The 18,640-nt window shown below is 41.0% G+C and overlaps 1 long non-coding RNA gene across 1 annotated transcript in view; it reads left to right on the top strand.

Annotated features, from left to right (window-relative positions):
* The window catches only part of LOC125081432 (uncharacterized), a 77,612-nt gene extending 70,619 nt beyond the window's left edge, over positions 1-6,993 (top strand). Inside the window, exon 3 of the long non-coding RNA XR_007121680.1 lies at positions 6,028-6,993. This is a non-coding gene — a long non-coding RNA (uncharacterized LOC125081432). The remainder of the gene's footprint in view (positions 1-6,027) is intronic.
* The last annotated feature ends 11,647 nt before the right edge of the window (positions 6,994-18,640 follow it).

The following is an 18,640-nucleotide window of genomic DNA, read 5'->3' as shown; positions in this document are numbered from 1 at the left end:
TTTTATTTTTTTTTCAGTGTTCCAAGATTCATTGTTTATGCACCACACCCAGTGCTCCATGCAATATGTACCCTCCATAATACCCACCACCAGGCTCACCCAACACCCCCCCAAAAACTCCCCTCCAAAACCCTTAGTTTGTTTCTCAGAGTCCACAGTCTCTCATGGTTTTTCTCCCCCTCCAATTTCCCCCAACTCACTCCTCCTCTCCAACTCTCAATATCCTCTGTGTTATTCCTTATGCTCCACAAATAAGTGAAACCATATGATAATTGACTCTCTGCTTAACTTATTTCACTCAGCATAATCTTCTCCAGTCCCATCCATGTTAATACAGAAGTTAGGTATTCATCCTTTCTGATGGAGGCATAATACTCCTTTGTATATATGGACCATATCATCTTTATCCATTCATCTGTTGAAGGGCATCTTGGTTCTTTCCACAGTTTGGTGACTGTGGTCATTGGTGCTATGAACATTGGCATACAGATGGCCCATCTTTTCACTACATCTGTATCTTTGGGGTAAATACCTAGTAGTGCAATTACAGGGTCATAGGGTAGCTCTATTTTTAATTTTTTAAGGAATCTCCACACTGTTTTTCAAAGTGGCTGTACCAACTTGCACTCCCACCAACAGTGTAAGAGGGTTCACCTTCTCCACATCCTCTCTAACACATGTTGTTTACTGTCTTGTTAATTTTGGTCATTCTAACTGGTATAAGGTGGTATCAATGTAGTTTTGATTCGAATCTCCCTGATGGCTAATGATGATGAACATCTTTTAATGTGTCTGTTAGCCATTTGTCTGTCTTCTTTGGAAAAGTGTCTGTTCATGTCTGCTGCCCATTTCTTGATTGGATTATTTGTTCTTTGGGTGTTGAGTTTGATAAATTCTTTATAGATTTTGGATATTAGTCCTTTATCTGATATGTCATTTGTGAATATGTTCTCCCATTCTGTCAGTTGTCTTTGGTTTTGTTGACTGTTTCCTTTGCTGTGCAAAAGCTTTTGATCTTGTTGAAGTCCCAATAGTTCATTTTTGCCCTTGCTTCCCTTGCCTTTGGCAATGTTTCTAGGAAGAAGTTGCTATGGCTGTCGAAGAGGTTGCTGTCTGTGTTCTCCTCAAGGATTTTGATGGATTCCTGTCTTACATTGGTCTTTCATCCATTTTTAGTTTACTTTTGTGTATACTATAAGGAAATGGTCCAGTTTCATTCTTCTGCATGCAGCTGTCCAATTTTCCAAACACCATTTGTTGAAGAGACTGTCTTTTTTCCATTGGACATTATTTCCTGCCTTGTTTTTTTGTACAGTAAAATTTATCCTCACTTTTTGTTACAACACTGTAAGACAGTCTGTAACATTATTAAATTTTAATCCCAAATTTTTTCAGGTTGCTAATCTATGATATGATGAAATAGGAGAATATTTTCACCTGCATTTTGGCAATTAGGTATATACTTTTATATATTTTTTCTTTTTTCTTTTTTTTTTCTTTTATTTTTTCAGTGTTCCAAGATTCATTGTTTATGCACCACACCCAGTGCTCCATTCAATACGTGTCCTCCTTAATACCCTCCACCAGACCTTCCCAACTCCTTACCCCCCTCCCTTCCAAAACCCTCAGTTTGTTTCTCAGGGTTCACAGTCTCTCATGGTTTGTCACCCCCTCCATTTTCTCCCAACTCACTTCTCCTCTCCTTCACCTAATGTCCTCTGTGTTATTCCTTATGCTCCACAAGTAAGTGAAACCATATGATGGTCTTTCTGCTTTGTCGAAGATTAGTTGACCATAGAGTTGAGGGTCCATTTCTGGGCTCTCTACTCTGTTCCATTGATCTATGTGTCTGTTTTTGTGGCACATAAATCTTTTGTAAGAAGTATCTTTTTTTTTTTTTAAGATTTTATTTATTTATTTGACAGACAGAGATCACAAGTAGGCAGAGAGGCAGGCAAAAAGTGAGAGGCAAGCAGGCTCCCCGCTGAGCAGAGAGCCCGATGTGGGGCTCAATCCCAGGACCCTGAGATCATGACCTGAGCCAAAGTGAGAGGCTTAATCCACTGAGCCACCCAGGTGCCCCAGAAGTATCTTTTAAATACAATGAGATAGCAGTTTTTCACAGGAAGTCTAATCCTTAGTAGTAAAGGAAGGAACAAGCCAATTCCAGCTTAAGCATTAGCAAGTTGTTGACTTTGGATTAGTTACTTTCCTTCTCTGACTTTGTTTCCCCAACTGTGAAAGGCCAATTTTTGAGAAGACTAGAGAAAGTAAACTAAAGTCAGCTAGTGCAGTGCTTGTCATAAGAATGGTAGGCACTTAGGAATCATTATTTAAAATTTGTAATCTCTTCAGAGAACCCAATACCCTTTGAAATATGAATTTGAAAAAACTGACATGCACATGAAATAGTTGGCAATATAAATATTACTACATGACAGTTCCCTAAAGACTGACTTACTCAGTTTGCAGCTTATTGATTCCTCTTGATTTTAATTGTTTTTTACTGATGATCCTCTGGGTTTTGCCAATTTTTGAATAAAAAATAAGAATAAAATTGAAAATTCATTATATTTAGAAAATTGCTGCTAGTGGCAGGTGGTAAACATTTATGTTTTACTATCTATGTGTCTGATCACTTCTTGCTGTATTTCCAACTCCAGATATTATTGCCAGATTGTATTAGTTAGGGTTCTTTAGAGAAACAGAATCAATAGGAGATACATATCTATAGGTAGACAGATGTAGTGACAGATAGATGTAGAAATAGAGTTACACAGCAAGAAAGAGATTTATTATAAGGAAATGGCTTACACAGTTTTGGATGCTGACAAGTCCTGAGACCTGCAGGCTGAGTCTACAAGCTGGAGACCCAGGAGAGCAAGTGGTGCAGGTTCTAGTCTGAGCCCAAAGGCCTGAAAACAGTGAGAACCAATAGTGTAGTTTCAATTCAAGACTGGCAGTGTTAAGACCCAGGATGAACTCTGGGTTCATCCTTCAGTTGGACTCTGAAGACAGGAAAATACCAATGTCCCAGCTAGAAGGCAGTGAGGCAGGAAGAATTTCCTCTTATTCAGAGAAGGTCAGTCTTTTTGTTCTATTCAGGCCTTCAGCTAATTGGATGAGGCCCACCCACATTAGGAAGAACAATCTGCTTTGCCTCATTTATTGATTTAAATATTAAACTTGGGACACCTAGGTGGCTCAGTCAGTTAAGCATCTGCCTTCAACTCAGGTCATGATCCCAAGGTCCTGGGATCAAGTCCCACATCGGGGTCCTTGCTCTACAGGGAGCCTGCTTCTCCTTCTCCCTCTTCCTGCTGCTCCCCCTCCTTGTGCATGCTCGCTCTCTGACAAATAAATAATCTTTTAAAAAAATAGAAAATTAAAAATAAATAAATAGTAAACTCATCCAGAAATATCCTCACCAAAGTACTAAGAATATTTGTTGAAATATTCAAGCATCCTTGGCTCAGTCAAGTTAACACATAAAATTAGCTATCATACAGATCAAAACATTTGAACCAAAGGATTAAAAATGAGCATGAGGAAAATTCGGGAGAGTTCATTCATTCACCTGTTCAATAAATATCTAAACGTGTACTGTGTGTTAAAAAGCAAATAAGATACAGATAATTCTTTTTCTCATGGAGCAAAGGATACAGATTTTAAAACCAAAGTTTATGTTAGAGAAAGATGCTATTGCAGGAAATAACAGGCCAGCCACTTAGACTGGAGACCATGGTGGCGAAATTCTAGAAAGAGGGTCCAGGATGTTCAAAGTCCTGGCAAGAGTGAATATCAGAACACTGGGTAACTCAGAGCCCTTGGAGTCAGAATTAGGAGAGTAGCAGAGGGATGAGTGAGAGCTAAACCCAGAAAGGTAGGCAAAAGGTAGGTCTTGAAGCCTTGTGGACATATTAGAGGAGAGGGGCCATTTCCTAAGGGTGTTGACAAGTTACAAGGGTTTGAGCAGACAAAGGGCTGATCCATTTGGCATTTTTGAAAGAAAACTGAAAGAAGACAAGATGAGAGATAGAAAAAGCCAGTTTTGAGGCTGTGATACAAAATAAAGTGAGAGTTAAGAGCACCTGGGTGGCTCAGTTGGTTAAGCCTTTGGCTCCTGGTTTCAACTCGGGTCCTGATCTCCTGGTAGGGGAAAGTCAGGATATCAAGCCCCACGCGAGGCTCTGTACTCAGCGGGGAGTCTGTCTCCCCTCTCCGTTGCCTCTGTCCCTTCTCCCCTCCCCACCCATGCACTGTTTCTCTGTCTCTCTCTCAAATAAATAAATAAATCTTTTTTAAAAAGTGGCTATAAAGTAGAGGGAAAAGACTGCCCTATAGGCAAAGGGGGGTAAGAGGTCAAGGAAGAGTTTTTTATCTTCTGAATTGGGAGATGTGTGCATATATAATGTTGCTGGGAAGGAGCTAGTACAGAGGTTGAAGGTACAAAAGAGGAAGGGTTAGAAGGTCTCTGGCTAAAGCATGATTCAAAATAATTGATAACTACTAACCTTGATGAGAGCTCACTGTTTTTGAAGCATGTCATGTATCAGTTTAATTCCCAGAGCAGCCTGATCATGGGTACTATAATTACCCCCATTTTTACATATCCACATTTTATATACTGACACACTGGGGAATTAACCATCTTGCCCAAAGCCACAAGTGGTAGAGCCAAGACTTGGACCCAGGCAATCCAGATCCCAAGTTGCATTCTCTAAACACCTACATAGTCAAGTGGAGGAAAACGGAAAAGGGACAAATAGAGAAGGGAAAAGAACCCGTGCTGCCCCATTTATGCAATAATAAAGAACATTGAGAAAGCATCTGAAACCGGTTCTATGCAAAGAGAATTAAATGCATATCTGTTGACTAACTTTTCTGTTTTTGATTCAATTATGGATTCATTCATTCATTCAGTAAAGATTTATTGAGTATCTACTATGTAACAGGCACTGAGAATGCTTTGGGAATAAAAAATGGACAAATCTGAGGGCGCCTGCATGGCTCAGTCAGTTAAGCATCTGTCTTTGGCTCAGGTCATGATCCCAAGTTCCTAGGATTGAGCCCCACATGGTGCTTCCAGCTCAGCAGAGAGTCTGCGTCTCCCTCTCCCTCTAATTTACTCCCTGCTCATGCTCTCACTCTCTCTCCCTCTTTCTCTCAAATGAATGGATAAAAGATCTTTTAAAAAGAAAAAGATAAGAGCAAGTCTGACAGGGACCCTACCCTTGATACCCTTGATACCCTACCTTATTGTATTAGTCAGCTCAGACTGCCGTAACAAAATACCACAGACTGGGTGGCTTAAGTAACAGAAATTTATTTTCTCTGTTCTGGCGGCTAGAAGTCCAAGATAAGGGTACAGCAGGATCGGTTTCTAGAAAGCTCTCTTCCTGGCTTGCAGATGGCCGCCTTCTCACTGGGTCCTCACATGGCTGAGGGATAGCAGGTCTCTGGTGTCTCTTCTTATAAAGACACTAATCCTATCAAGGTCAGGGTCCTATCCTTCTGACCACAGTCAAACTTAATTACCTCCAGAAAGGTCCTATCTCCAGATACATTTGCATTGGTGGTTAGTGTTTCAACATATTAATTTGGGGGGGATAAAATGCAGTCCATAGCATATGTTCTCCCTTAATTGCCACAGTGACCTTGTATGGTGGTGGTTATTATTTATTACTATTATTAATACACAGTTCATAGATGAAGTCACTGAAACCCATCTGCCTCACAGCTCGTAAAGGACAGGAATGAGACCACATTTCAGTATTCTTTTTAGGCAACATATCAGCCTCTCAGAAAGTCCGGGGTGGTATTATTAATCCAGGGGGAAAGACTCTAGAAAAGAAGGAGCATCCTGGTAGTTTTATCCGTCTCTAGTTACATAAACCAATCATCATTGGTTTTTATTCTCTCTAGAGATAAGTTCTATTTTGTCCATGTCTAATTTTACCCTTTCTTAGTATTTATACACAGATTTCTAAGTGAGCCCCTCCCCATTTTCATTTTTTTTTTCCGCAGAGTTTGTTTGTTACCCAGAAAATTAGCTCTCTGGAAACATCTGATTGCAGACACTGTGTCTCCAGGACTCTCTACAAGCTGACACAGAGGCTTTAAAGGGCAACTATACTCAGAGCCAATTCGCTTAATTTCATACAATATATTTTGGGATTAAGGTTTAAAATAGTTGGCCAGTGATATTCAAGAGTACAAAATCAATTTTCAATGTATTATAGCTTACTGGGTAATCACACTTCCATTAAGTTTATAGGGTGTTTATTTCCATTTCAGAGACATGAATTCCTAATATTATTTCTAGATGATCTATAAATAACTCTAGATATGCTTGCCAGTGCGTTGCTTTGCTTTTGATGGCATAAGATGGAAAACATAAATAACAAAGTATTCCATTTTCTTAGCCAAAGGAAAGAATTCTTTTTTTAATCCAGAAAATTGTGTATTACTTTGGAAGCTACATGCAAATCAGGTCATTTAGACACAATATCAAAAGGAAAGGTCTCCTAGGGAACTGTTTGCAGTTTAAATGTTCGGTATGTTCCTTCTTCAATTAAAGCACAGTACAGTAAAGGGACACATCCCTTGAGTCACCCCTGGTGTTAGAAGTCATTAGCTTTCCCCAAACCCTAGAAACAGTCTGAATGAAAACTTTTTGTTGAGGCAAGTAAAATCTTGGAGGGTAAATAAATTTCAGATTTTAAGATTCACCGTACAAATCACATTTGGGCGGTAATATGTTTAATTTAATGGTAAGGAATTCTGTCAAGTGTCAACTTGCTGCCCCCAAATGATTTAAGGAAGTCAATGGAAACTTTAGAATGAAAAGGTCAGTGATTGAAGTTAGCTATTCCAAATGGCCTTTCTACAAAAACACTATCTTTTCCAATAACAAACTTTCTTGAATAGGCCCATTCACTAAACTAAATAAATGCTGATAAATAATTTGATAGTCAACTTAACTTTACACCAGTACGATCCAATAGAACATTTGTTTTGCTTTGTGTTTTGGCCTCTCACAAAGTACACTTGGGAAAAGTTGGCCTAAATGTATCAGCTAACATTCAGCCTATGCCATGACTCACTCTGATCTTACTGTTGGTAACTCTACAAGGAAAGCACTCCTTTCCCCAGGATTTAAATGTATTTTTAAAAGTTTGTCAAAATTTAAGAGTAGTTTGGAGTTCCTTTTTGGATAACTTATATGCAGTCAGGAACCCAGAATTTTCTCTGAAGTGATCATTTATATTAACTTCTTTCCATTCTCTCAGCCTCCAGAGCAAACAGAAATCTGCTCTAACAGTCTCATGCTTTATCTCCCTACCCCAGTTTCTGTACAGCTCAATGTCTAAACTAATCTTAGAGGACAAGAGCAGGAGCTACATCTTCCTATCGTATACCTTATACCTGCAATGGACTTTCAGCAAAGCAGCATCATCCACTGTTTTAAATGAACAGTTTATTTTTATGTTACTGCTTTATGATTTGCTTTATATTAACGTACAGACGCATTTCCATTTTATATTTGTGTAGAGCTACAAATACAAAAAGTTTCATCCCTGTTTTTGTTTATTCATTATTTAATATCCATGATAATTTTTTTGTCTTCCAAGGAAATTTCTGGAAGGATCTTTCATGTAAATGCCAGAAACACACTTGGGCAATTTCTGGATTTCATATACTGCTTTGTGGAAGACCTTGGTACTTAAAATTGTGGCTTTATCTAAACAAAACTTTGAAACAATGGTTTTGGATGGAGATTCAGCTGCATGTCTGACCTTCCCTGAACACTAGAGAAGCTCTTCTTCACACCACTGCATTTCTTACGCTTTTTATGAAATGAGGGTGGGGGCGCGGGGAAGGATAGGAAAATAGAGAATAAAGGAATGAAAAAAATAAAATATATAAGCTTGACATTAAAGCAAAATCCTCTGTATCCACTTATAGTAAATCTCTTAGGAGATCAACATTTTGAAATTCAAATATAAGATTTTGTGTATTAGAAGGAAATAAGTCTAAGTACAAATTTCACTTATCAATGGGTATATGGGACAGGAGTGGAAGGGAAGATATAAAGAAAGCCCATCATTATTCAGAAACAATAGGATGTCCTCCGCACATGGACTGTGCTTTTTAAGAGTCCCATGATCTGTTAATCTCTTTGTTTTTAGAAGCTTTCCTCCACTGCCCCTTCCTCCCTGGTAGGTACTGTCTGTGGAATTCATTCAGCTAGATGTGGTACCAAACACTTGGGCCCCACTGTGATCAGTTACTATTTGATTAATGAATGACCCTCTCCTCTGGGACCAGTCCCACAGGAAAAAATCAGGTTTAAATTAATCTTATCTTTTTGTATTCAGTCTACCTTGAATTCTTTACTTTATTGACCAAATATATGGTGATATAAAATTTTCACGGGAAGATTAAATAGGTAGATTTTAAGTTGGGTATGTAACTGTGTAAACTGACACTTCAATTCACTTCCTTTTAAAAACTGGCTTCAAGGGGCGCGTGGGTGGCTCAGTGGGTTAAAGCCTCTGCCTTCAGCTCAGGTCATGATCCCAGGTTCCTGGGATCGAGCCCCACATTGGGCTCTCTGCTTGGCAGGGAGCCTGCTTCCTCCTCTCTCTCTGCCTGCCTCTCTGCCTACTTGTGATCTCTGTCTGTCAAATAAATAAATAAAATCTTTAAAAAAAAACTGGCTTCAAATTAGAAAGGAAGATTTAGCTATGGTTTATCAGGGATGAAAAATTATTCCATAAACCACACCAACCAAGGCATTAGCCTTTGCTGTGTGTTTTCTCTATTGTATATGAGGTAGCACTTTTTTCCTTTCTCCCAGTTTTCCCCTCTACCCATAGGCCACATCTCACTTAATTCCAATACCAGGAGGCACTTTTTTCTTTTTAAGATTTTATTTATTTACTTGAGAGAGAGAGCATGAGAAGGGGGAGGGCCAGAAGGAAAACAGACACCCTAATGAGTGGGGAGCCCGACACAGGACTCAGTCCTGGAATTCTGGAATCAGGACCTGAGCCAAAGGTCGTCACTTAACCTACTGAGCCACCCAGGTGTCCCCAGGAGGCACTTCTTAATAGATATTTTTAAGTACATTTTTACTTATTGGGGTTAGGTTTAAAAAAAAACCCTGCATAAGTGATACATTTTTTATCTCAAAATTCCACACCTAAAAGACTTCCTTTTAAGTCCGACTGGAATTACACTGTACTTCCAAGTTCATTGATGAGAGAAGGTGTTAAGTACCCTTTTTCTGTAACCACAAGGAAACAGGTAGCTACATCCTTCACAGACAAATTCTGTTCTTTTTTTTTTTTTTTAAGATTTTATTTATTTATTTGACAGACAGAGGTCACAGAGAAGCAGGCAGAGAGAGAGGGAGAAGCAGGCTCCCCACTGAGCAGGGAGCCCGATGCGGGGCTCGATCCCAGGACCCTGGGATCATGACCTGAGCCGAAGGCAGAGGCTTTAACCCACTGAGCCACCCAGGTGCCCCGACAAATTCTGTTCTTAATCAAGCATGTGGGTTGACACTTAGCTGGGGTGGGAGATGGAGATCCTAGACACTCTGGTCAGAGGTGGAAAGTCAGGGACTCAAGGTAGGAGTGGCTGCAGGGTGAAACTGGAAAAGGGGACAGGCTATTTAGAGATGTGTCTTCTATGACAGGGTTGGATTTATCCTATGGATATTGGGCATTAACTGAAACAGGAGAGTGAACTGTCTGTAAGCAGATACAGATTTTAGAGGGATTAGTCCAATCAGCAGGGAGGGAGTAGTAAATGACAGAGAAACCAGAAGGTCACTGTGATAATCCAGGTAAGAAATACTGAAGGTCTGAGTAAGGCTGTGGCAGAATGGACAAGACAAAGTTATTTGGAAAGTAGGTTCTGGAGATTAACTGGAAAGGGGGGGTGGGATTGGAGGGGTTGGGATGCCAAAATTTTTAGTCTTAAGCATGTGCCAGATGAAACCCAACTCATTCTCTTCCTTCTATTTCTCTCTCTCTCTCTCTTTCTTTCTCTTTATGACATACAACATTTTATTAGTTTCAGCTATACAACATAATGATTGAATATTTGTATATATTGCAAAGTGATCACCACAGTAAGCCTGGTTAACATCTGTCTTCATATGTAGTTACATCCTGTGATGAGGACTTTTAAGATTTAGTCTCTTAGCAGCTTTGAAGAGTGCAATACAGTATTAATAACTGTAGCCCCATGCTGTACCTTATATCCCCATGACTTTCTTTATATTTTTGTCTTAAAATGTAGCAGTGTCAGACTGACAGAATTGCCACTTGTAATGGCTCCCTGTGACTTTAATGTGTTCTATCTAAATCAGGTAGCTCACCTAATTTCTTTTTCTTGTTTTAATTTTAATACCCATTCATTTTGCCTGATGCTGGCTTGCTTCCTCTTTTAAAGTGCTTTATATATATGGTGTGATATTTAAAGGCCTAAGCTGTCTAACAACTTTGTAAGGTAGTGCTTCAGGGTGGGATGAAGTTGGAGAAGCACCTCAAAGTATCATTGAATGGAAACGGACTCATCTTGGGCCATCACAAACCTGTTCCCTCGAGGGGCACTGACACGCCCAGGGGTCTTTCCTTGGCCCACTCCCCAGAAAGTGCAGCTGTCAAAAAATACTTCCATTAGCACAACAGTCCTAATATTTTCACACCAATTGAGAGGCACAAAGCAACTACTGATAATTGTAAATTAAATGGCTTTATCAGTAATCTCAACACAGCACAGGTCTGGGCAACTTCAGTCTGTTCCCAGGAAGAAATATTAGAAATGAAAGACTGGTGTTGACAAGTTCCAGGACCTGGGCTCAGCAAATAAGCTGAAGCAGGATTTCCAACCAAGGTACACTGTTTGCTCCCCATCCTCTGTCGTCTCTTATCCTCCCTGAGGCTGCTGTAGGCTGGGTTTTATAGTGTGTATTTTTAGGAGGAGAGGTAAGACAGCCCTCCTGATTGCAGCTGGCAAGAAAGCACTATGAGCAGAGCTATGTTTTAAGGACAGTTCTCTGGGAGGGCACAGGTCTAATGGCTACAAATCCTTCACTGGGTCCCTCGTTTTCTACCCCAGAAAGTATGTGTATGATCTGGTTCTAAGCCTATTTACAGACCAACCCATTCTATAATTTACTGACCTACATGGGAGTTCTAACAAGGGAAAGTCCTGGTACCTGACCCATTTCCACATAGTCTAAACAAAAAGTGAAAAATCTGTTTAGCCGTAGGCTATAGCTGTACAAATAAGAAAGAAGGAAGGATTTAGTAGTAGAATCTCTCTGACTGGATTTATGGTTGTATAAAAACACTTTGTTTTTCTACTTGTCTTTCTTACCTATTTTCTCAGAGTTGAAAGATATCCACATTAAAACAAATACAGCATCATAGAAAAATAACATTATTATAATATTACCTGATAAATGATGAATATAAACATAATACATAGATATGTTAATAACTTTCCTGTATTAGTCTGGAGGCTCTTTTGATTACTTTGCATGGTACATTACGTGATTTATACAGTCGAGCTCTTTTACATTTTTTAATAGACAGGGATATCTTAAGGTAATTTGCTTAGCATTTTCAAACAGAAATTTGCAAGTCTTAAGTCTTTTTAAATGTCCTTGCCCTTGCTTTCTTTTTGAATATTTATCATTCAGTGGCTCATAAGGAATGGTTACATTAGCACATTATAGTAGCATATTTTAAAAATATGGTGTTATATATTTGTAGGGTATGGTTATGGTTAACTCTGGGAATATTATCTAGGAATAAAATTGATTTGTGTATTTTCATCCTTCAAATATTAATGCAGTCTAAGAGCAAGATACTTTAGTGCTCTACTTTAAAGTTCAAATAAGTTCAATTTCATTGTTTATAACATTTTATTTTCAAATGGATATGTGCATTTATATGGCACAACATTTAAAAACTACAAAAGAGAGCAAGAAAGCAAATAAAATCAGATGGAAGTATTTTGATACATCTAATACTGCATTGCAGTATGATTTTAATGCCTATATATTTTCTGTAATAATTCATGGTAGAGGGGCCCCTGGGTGGCTCAGTATTGAGCATCTGTCTTCAGCTCTGGTCGTGATCCCGTAGTCCTGGGATCAAGCCCCGAGTTGGGCTCCCTTCCCAGCGGGGAGCCTGTTTCTCCCTCTCCCACTCCCCCTGCTTGTGTTCCCTCTCTCACTGTGTCTCTCTCTGTCTAATAAATAAATAAAATCTTAAAAAAAAAAAAGTTCATGGTAAAAACTAAGGAAATTGCTTGAGTCTAGCAAAAAAGCAACTAATTGAGACATCTCAAGGTAACTGATATATGTGTTTTAATCATTAGATTTTTTTGAAGATTTATTTATTTATTTTAGACAGAGGGTTGGAGTGGGAAGGAGCAGAGGGAGAGGGAGAGAGACTAACTCAGGCAGACTCCCCACTGACCCACGAGATCACAACCTGAGCCGAAGCCAAGAGTCTAGCACCCAACTGACAATGCCACCCAGGTGCCCTAATCATTAGATATGTTGATAAGAGTTTCTTGTCATTTACACATATTACTAGTTTGTCAAGGTGCTAGATACAACTTCTTTTGATTAATATTTGCTATCTCCCACCCTACCCCACACCGGTGGGTGTACTGAACTTTCCTGACCCTTGACTTTGGGTTTGGCCGTGTGACTTGCTTTGATCCATGGGAGATTAGGAGGATGTGGTAATCAGAGGCCAGAAAGCACTTGCACAGTTGAGTTTGTTTTCCTGTACTTTTGCCATCCCAAAGAGAACATACCTGGGCCAGCTCGTAGGTTAATGGAGCCCATCTGCCTGTGATGAGCTGTCCCAGCCAAGCCCAGCCAACCCCAGACACGTGAGAAATAATACATGATTGCTTCTTGAGGTGCTGAGTTTTGGGGTGGTTGGTTACACACCATTACTTTGTCAATGGATAATGTAGAGGCTGCTTTTAGGCAACCAATTTGAACAACATCAGTCTGAGTAAGGTAGAAGGCCCACAGCAACGACCGAGCTGCGAGCAAACACAGTCATTAAGTGACACACCTGGAAATAGCCTCAGACCTAACTGACTAATTACAACCAGGCACAGTTCCTAAGATTACCAAAAAAGGGAAAATTCCACACCTTCCCATCCTCCCATCCTCCCTCACTCTGCCCTATAAATGTGGCCCCTCGCCCCCACACCCCCTACACCCCCCACACCCCCGCCTCATCGCAGTCTCTCTTTTACTGTCCTGCCCATTTCTCCCTTGCCATGTATCCAATACACTTCTCTTTCATTCTGCATTAGGTGATTACTTTCACCACTCGAGGAACTGGCCTCCACCCAGTAAGGAGGGCCCCACAGGTCATCAATGCAGATGCCAGCAAGAAATTCAAGGGACAAGGGCCCTGCCTGGGTTTGAGTTCCAGCTCTGCCATAGATTCCTGTGTGACCTTGGCACATTTAACCTCTCAGCCCGTTTTGCAGCCTTTTCCAACTTGGAACATAAAGACAGAGGGCTCTGGGGTCACCTGGGTGGCTCAGTCGGTTAAGCCACTGCCTTCGGCTCAGGTCATGATCCCAGAATCCTGGGATGGAGTTGCACATCGAGCTTCTTGCTCAGCAGGGAGGCTGCTTCTCTCTCCGCCTCTGCCTGCCACTCTGCTTGCTTGTGTGCCCTTGCTCTCTCTCTCTCTCTCTCTCTGACAAATAAATAAATAGATAAAATCTTTAAAAAAAAAAAAAAGAAGGCTTTGGAAAAGCATCTTCTCCAGGAGAAAAAGAACTTTGTACTAATTGGCAAGTTTGACAATGTGGAAATTATATTGAGAGACTAATTGAGGATGTAGGAGGATTTAATGGTAGTTACACAGAAAAGTATGTAAACGAAAAAAAAATGAGTCAATGATTATCTTCATGAGAAGCAAGTTACAGAAAAAGAAAACATAATCATGGTACATGACTTGGCACAACAGTAAATAATCGTAATAATTTAAATGCTGAATATCGATATAAACAAAAATCGTGCTGTATCTAAGTTGAAAGGAAGGAGTGATGAGAATATCATGATGCTATATTTGCATTTACCCCTCAGGTTTCTCAACCTTAGTGTTTTGAGCCACATAAGTCCTGTGCATTGATGATGTTTAACCCTGGTCTCTACCTACTAGAAGCTGGTAGCACACTCCCTAGCTGAAAACCACTGGTGTGCACTAGGAGAGGTATCTGTAATGCCCAGCACTACTGAGGTTTTTGTGTTTTTTTTAAGATTTTATTTATTTAGTTGTCAGACAGAGAGAGAGAGAGCACAAGCAGCGGGGAGGGGCAGAGGCAGAGGGAGAAGCAGGCTCCCTTCTGAACAGGGAACCGGATGTAGGTAGGGCTTGACCCCAGGACCCTGGGATCATGACCTGAGCCGAAGGCAGACGCTGAACTGACTGAGCTACCCAGATGTCCCACTATTGAGGCTTTTAAGATATTAAAGTGTGTTTGGGGGCCCCTGGCTGGCTCAGTCGGAAGAGCAGGTGACTCTTGATTTCAGGGTTGTGAGTTCAAGCCCCATGTTGGGTACAGATATTACTAAAAAGAAAGAAAAGAAAACTTTAAAAAAAGATATAAAAGTGTATTTCAATTACTGGTTTTGCATCATCTGTTCCTGATTTGTGAAGTCCATTGTCTCTGAATAATAAATTCTCCTGAAGCCTGCAGCACAAGAGATGCCCACGTTCAGCTGTGCTCTATAATAAAATTTAGACTAACTTATCATTTAGGCTAGAAAAGAATCCTCAGATTAATAATAATGTGACTACGTTAGTTTCCTAGAGCTACTGTAAGGAATCGCCATAAACTTGGTGACTTAGAACAGCAGAAATGTGTTTTCTTATAGAAGTGATCCAAGTACGGGGCCCCTGGGTGGCTCAGTGCGGGTTGGGCATCTGCCTTCAGCTCAGGTCTTGATCTTGGGGTTCAGGGATCGAGTCCTGCATTGGGCTCCCTCTTCAGCAGGGGGTCTGCTTCTCTCCCTCCCTCCCCAATGCTTGTTCTGTCTCTCTCTCAAATAAATAAAGTCTTAAAAAAAAAAAAAAAGACCCGAGCGAGAAGCTTTTACACCTTGTAGACAAAGAAAACAACTTTGTGAAGAACTGACAAAGTGAAGCGGTTTGGAAAGAAGTAACTAGAAAGATAAGGGTTTGCTTAACTAGGTTTATTTACAGATTTCTCTGGTCTCTGGGTTGGTAAGAGTCTGCCTCTAACAAAAGGAGAATCTATTTTCTGCCTTTCAGTAGAAAAGGGGGAGCTTTTTCTGCATTTACTACTTTTTAATTATCTTCAGCCTGAAAAAAAAGTTATGTCAAAGAAGAATATTTTGAGGTGACATACTCTGGTTTCCTTCACATGCATATAACTTTTTCTTTCCTGTCTCTCTCTCTTGTACATCTTTCCAGAACTCCAAACCTGGAAAAATCTGCTCTATTCCAGGTCTTCACTCAAGCAGCTGATGATGGAGAGAAAGGAGCCATAAGAACTTATATTATTGTTTAGAACTCAAAATCCAAGTGCACCCCAATGCTGACAGGCAATACAAATACTTTTCCCTAGACAAATAGTTCTCTTACTATTTTATAGTAGTGTTTCTGGACTTTAATTCCAACATGTAGGGGGTAAGGGAACCTTCTCCACAACAACGAGCAATTCTTAGACACCAGCAGGGGGTCTGAGAATTCAATTTAATTTAATTCTGACCTCTCTACCCAAAGAGAGTATTAGAGTCCATAGGTTCAGGGCTCAGTCCCACAAGATTGCTCCTACTACCCTCTCCCCCGGCCCCCCGCCCCGCCACCACTGCAGATGCCTGTCACGAGCCCAGACTGTCACCTGTACTTTTCTGACAAACTGGCTGTAAGATCACAGGTTCCAGTGACCTCCTCCTTGGGTTTGATTAATTTGCTAGAGCAGCTCACAGAACTCTGAGAAACATTTTACTTAATATATCATTGGTTTATTATAAAAGGATATAACTCAGGAGCACCCAGATGGAAGAGATGGATAAGGCAGGGTATGGAGAAATTCCATGCCCTCTCCAAGCACACCACTCTCCCCTAATCTTCACCTGTTCACCAACCTGGAAGCTCTCTGAATCCTGTTCATTTGGGTTTGTATGGAGGCTTCATTAAATAGTCACAGTTGATTAAATCACTGACCATCGATCCAATCTCCACCCTCCCCCCCACCCCCACTGCCCCCCCTCCCACCAACCTTCTAATCACAAGGTAGGTTCTCCTGGCAACCAGCCCCCATTCTTCCACGATTTCCAAAAGTCACTTCATTAACATAACAAGAGACACCTTGGTTGCTGTCATCATTTAGGAAATTCTAAGGATTTTAAGAGCTTTGTTCCAGAAATGGGACAAAGATCAAGTACATCTTACTATAAATCACGATTTCACACATAGCTTTCCTTTTTCCTCAAAATTCTGATACTCCTCTCCCATTTTCACATGAGATCCTGACCTTGCTTCTTAAGCACTGAGAAAATAGAGTCAGACGGAAGACAGTGTTCTGATCCCTGCTATCAACCAAACTATCAACCTCCCTGCATTTATAAATCCATATATTCTGGCTTTTCTCCTAGTTTTAAGAGTAAACATTTTGCTCCAATTTAAGGTCAGCTCCTCCACTGGTGCACTGCCTCTGACCACGTCTTACCAATGTCAAGGATTTTGCACCTGCAGTAATCACATTACCTCCTGTAGCATCAAATTTTCTCTCTCTGTTAGATCATTCTCATCAGCTGACATACTTTAATGGCACCCTTCTTTTAAGAAAAAAAAAATTTAAAGAGGCACCTGGGGGGCTCAGTTGGGTGAACATCCGACTCTTGATTTCTGCTCAGGTCATGATCTCAGGGTTGTGGGATTGAGCCCCAAGTTGGGCTCCACACTGGACATGGAGTCTGCTTAAGACGTACACTCTCTCTCTTTCTCTCTCTCTCCCTGCCATGCCCCCTTTCATCTCTCTTAAAAAACAAAAACCAAACAAACAATAACAACAACTAAAAAAGCAGAATAAAACGTGCCCTGACTTCACAGCTCTCCACCTACTGGCCATTCCTGCTGTCCTTCATAGCACAACTGTGAAGATTTCTACCCTGCAGTCTCTAACTTTCTCACAGCTCATTCTCTGTTGAATCCACTCCAACAAGGTTTTGTCTCCACCACTGATAGAAATTGCTCTTGTGAGGCCACCGTGACCTCCAAGGGGCCAAATTGGTGGCCAGCCAGTCTCATCTTCTCCGACCTCCCCACAGCAGGGGCGGCCATGGCACCAGCTCCGAGCTTGCCCTGTTCCTTCTTTGCACACCTTCATGACAGTGTGTATTTGACTCCAGTCTCCTATATCCCCCCTCAGTCTATCTTCAACAATTTCACGGCTTTTTTGTTGTTGTTGTCTTTTGAAAGTGCGATTCTTCCTCCTTTATTTGAAAATTTCCAACAGCACCCTTTTCCTTTGGTTCACCTAAAATTTCTTTGAGGCCTTATTTCCACATGGGGCTAATGTCTAAACCTCGACCTCCTTAACAGTCTAGTCTGAAGAGAAAAAGACAAAGTGTGGAGACAGGAATTCCTTCTTCAGCTTTTCCAAGGCCAGACTCCCTAATCCCAGCTTCCTACCCAAACCCCTGTCTCTTCTTCAGGGATTGACACTAACCGTCACCTCTTTGAAAAAGACCTCTACTTTCTAAGCATGGGAGCGTGGCTTTACACTGTGCCTTCCTCAGGGCATCTGGGTCAGAACAGAGGCCTTGGAGAGAAATCCTGTGTTCCAGTCCCCACTCTGCCGAGTACCAGCTCTGTGACATTGAGCAGGTGATGAAATCCCTCTCTGCCTCTGTGCCTGCCTTTGTAGGACAGGGACAATCATTGTACTTACTTCAGGCGGTGGATGTAAGGATGAGGTAAGCTTATAGATGTCAAATCCTGGAAACAGGGCTCAAGACATAGCAAGGACTTGTCACATTAACTAGCTAACGCTGAGCCATGCCTACTGCCATTCATAGGATATACACAGGTAACCAGGAGAAATGTTCTCTGGCCCAGAATACTGATCCTGGAGGACCTAGTCAGAGTAGCTTTGTGAGGCTGAAAAGGAATATGAAACCGGAGTGTGGCAGAACCTTGACCAGCACACAGTCATCCCCACCCTGCTCTGCAAAAGCTCATTGAGGAATGACAGTTTCCAGTTCCCTCTTCCCAAGTTCCCTGGCCTCATCCCCATTTAGAATTCAAAGCTATTGACCTTCCCTTCTTCACCAGGATCCTTTGAAGTGCAAGTTTTACTCCAATCTTTAGCAGAGCCTCAGGGCCTCCATAATTCATCTGCTCCTTTTATTATCCCACAGTGTTTCTGATCAAACAGAATTTGAGTAAGAGACAATCCTGTCAAACAGTAAACAAAGAAACTTGCTCCTAATAATGCAGGGCTTCACAGGACACCCAGCCGTGGGTGTTCTGGGATGCTCCTGCTCCTTAGTAAGCCACGCTACTGTCTTGACTATAGAAAAGGGAGAAGTCTAGTGTAA

This window comes from Lutra lutra, chromosome 11, assembly GCF_902655055.1.
Source record: "Lutra lutra chromosome 11, mLutLut1.2, whole genome shotgun sequence".
NCBI lineage: Eukaryota > Metazoa > Chordata > Mammalia > Carnivora > Mustelidae > Lutra > Lutra lutra.
Note: the sequence above shows the minus strand (reverse complement) of the source record. Positions and strands in the feature narration are given on the sequence as shown.